This window comes from Gossypium hirsutum, chromosome A02 (assembly GCF_007990345.1).
Source record: "Gossypium hirsutum isolate 1008001.06 chromosome A02, Gossypium_hirsutum_v2.1, whole genome shotgun sequence".
NCBI classification, from domain to species: domain Eukaryota; kingdom Viridiplantae; phylum Streptophyta; class Magnoliopsida; order Malvales; family Malvaceae; genus Gossypium; species Gossypium hirsutum.
The window spans coordinates 34,689,108-34,691,326 of record NC_053425.1 but is presented as its reverse complement, the minus strand read 5'-3'; the positions used below and the strand labels follow the sequence as shown (position 1 = coordinate 34,691,326).

At 33.2% G+C, this 2,219-nt stretch overlaps 1 non-coding gene across 1 annotated transcript; it reads right to left on the bottom strand.

Annotated features, from left to right (window-relative positions):
- Positions 1-1,817: 1,817 nt before the first annotated feature.
- On the bottom strand, positions 1,818-1,924 carry LOC121217482 (small nucleolar RNA R71). Its single transcript, XR_005913565.1, has one exon. It is a non-coding gene; the product is annotated as a small nucleolar RNA R71 (small nucleolar RNA).
- Between the last annotated feature and the right edge of the window lie 295 nt (positions 1,925-2,219).

The window sequence follows — 2,219 nt, the reverse complement described above, 5'->3', positions numbered from 1 at the left end:
TCATTAAGGAGTCTAAGCATATAAATTTTATCTTATAATCATTTTTGTACAATTTATAATGATTTTCTAAAAACAGAACAGGGAATCTAGTAGTCATTTTGACTCAGCCCCACAATACTTCAAATATCTCAAGATCGGTAACTCTTTTGTTTTTATAGTTTCTTTTGTAAGAAAATAGACTCTTCAAGCTTTAATTACATAATTCACTCAGCTTCTAATTCAACTCCTACAAATTATGGCGATTTTCCAAAATCATCTTACTGCTGCTGTCCCCAAACAGATTATTACCAAATCAAATACTAACATTAGCATTTCACCTTAATAGCTAGCTTACCAAGCCTTAATTTAACATATAATTCACACATATCACATTCAGCTATATATACATTTATCATATTTCCATTTCAGCATATATAACTAACATTTATTCCGAAATTTTAATATCTAATTGCTTATAAACTTTCTTCGGATGTCGTCGACTAATTGATCGGCTACTCAACTACTTTCGATTTTCCCCGATCTAAATCCAATTTCTTGGTTTCTTGATCTTAACATATTCAAATAAATCTCATTTTAACATATTTTCATTCAATTTAGTCTAATAACGCATAAATGGGTAAATTACATTTTTACCCCTAATATTTCGCACTTTCACAATTTAGTCTTTATTCCACAAAACACAAAATACACAAAATTTGGTCACACTCCTTAAGGGCCGAATCTTCCTAGTACCCATATAAGTCCATACATTTCATTTATTTCACCTTTGAGTCCTTCAAAAATTTATTTTTGTAATTTAGCCCTAACTACTCAAAATCACCAAAAACTTCAACACAAAACATATTAATCTTTAACATATCTTTCATTTTTCATCAACAACTATCAAAAAGCTCAAGCACTCATCAATGGCAAAACACAAAATCATCATCAATTCACAAAATTGAACCATGGGTTTTAAAGAACACAAAGCAATGATATCAAAAATGTGAAAATTATCAAAAACCAAACAAAAGACTAACCTTAATCTAACTCCCAATGGCCGAACCTTAGCCAAGCTTTTCTCTTTTTCTTCTTTCTCCAGTTTCGACAATGGAGAAGATGATATGATAGTGGCTTCCTTTCTCTTTTTTTTTATTCTTTCTTTAATTCATTATGTCTCCAATAACCCAATTTCCTATTATAATATCTAATTCAACAAATAAATTGCCCATCATCAATCCATCTTGGCCGGCCACTATAAGGGAATTGGGCAAATTTGACATGCAAGTCCACCTTTGTGTTGACATGCACTAATAAGCCCTTTAAAATTAGCCTATCATATTTCACCATGTCTCATGTTGATCCCTATTTAATAATTCCTCATACAATTGGCAAAATTAGGGAATGAAATTTCCACATATGCATGTACACACATAATAAGCATAGAATATAACAATTAATTATTTTCATAACTCGGTTTTGTGGTCCCGAAACCACTTCCCGACTAGGGTCAATTTAGGGCTGTCACAAGACCTGCTGTAGCTACAAATACTTTTGAATTAAAACCTAACACTATTCAGATGATACAGCAATTTGTTCAGTTTGATGGTTTGCAGGATGAAGATCCCAATGCTCACTTAGCAAACTTTCTGGAATTTTGCGATACAGTTAAAATCAATGGCGTTTCTAATGATGCCATTCGTCTTCAGTTATTCCCTTTTTCATTGAGGAACAAAGCTAAACAGTGGTTGAACTCATTACCACAAGGGTCAATTACTACTTGGGAACAAATGACCGAAAAATTTTTACTAAAATATTTTTCGCCTACTAAAACGGCTAAATTACGTAATAATATCTCTTCTTTTATGCAAATGGATTTAAAAACACTCTAAGATGCATGGGAGAGATACAAGGACCTTTTGAGAAGGTGCCCTCACCATGGGTTACCGCTTTGGCTCCAAGTACAAACATTTCACAATGGTCTGAATCCTTCGACTCGGCAAATGGTTGACGCAGCTGCTGGCGGAACCATCAACAATAAAACACCGAAAGATGCCTATGAGTTTATAGAAGAGATGCCATTGAATAACTATCAGTGGCAAGTCATGAGGACAAAGCCAACAAAAATAGTCAGCGTTTATAACGTCGATTTGGTCACCATGCTCTCTAATCAGGTAGAACTCTTAAATAAAAAGATTGATGGTTTTCTTAATTTTTCACAGGTTCACCCAGTAATACAA